A 201-nucleotide genomic window follows, 5' to 3' on the forward strand; every position below is an offset into this window, starting at 1 on the left:
GATGTTATTTATCTCCCAGGTCTTTCCATAAAGAGCAGGTCTAGACCAGACTCTGGGACAGTTCCCACCAAGAGCAAGCACTAGGCCACAGAGGCAAGGAAACAGTTCCTTTAAAGATGAACTGAACTGGAATTTGAATAATGGTGATATAACCTCTCCGGGAACCATCACCTTATCGTGGTGGAGAGGTTTGTGTGTCCC

The 201-nt window shown here is 46.3% G+C and overlaps 1 protein-coding gene across 1 annotated transcript in view; it reads left to right on the forward strand.

Moving 5' to 3' along the window:
* LOC116686731 (uncharacterized) overlaps positions 1–201 on the forward strand; it is a 110,072-nt gene that overhangs the window by 70,419 nt on the left and 39,452 nt on the right. The window lies entirely within an intron of this gene.

Source organism: Etheostoma spectabile, unplaced genomic scaffold (genome assembly GCF_008692095.1).
Source record: "Etheostoma spectabile isolate EspeVRDwgs_2016 unplaced genomic scaffold, UIUC_Espe_1.0 scaffold458, whole genome shotgun sequence".
Lineage (NCBI taxonomy): Eukaryota > Metazoa > Chordata > Actinopteri > Perciformes > Percidae > Etheostoma > Etheostoma spectabile.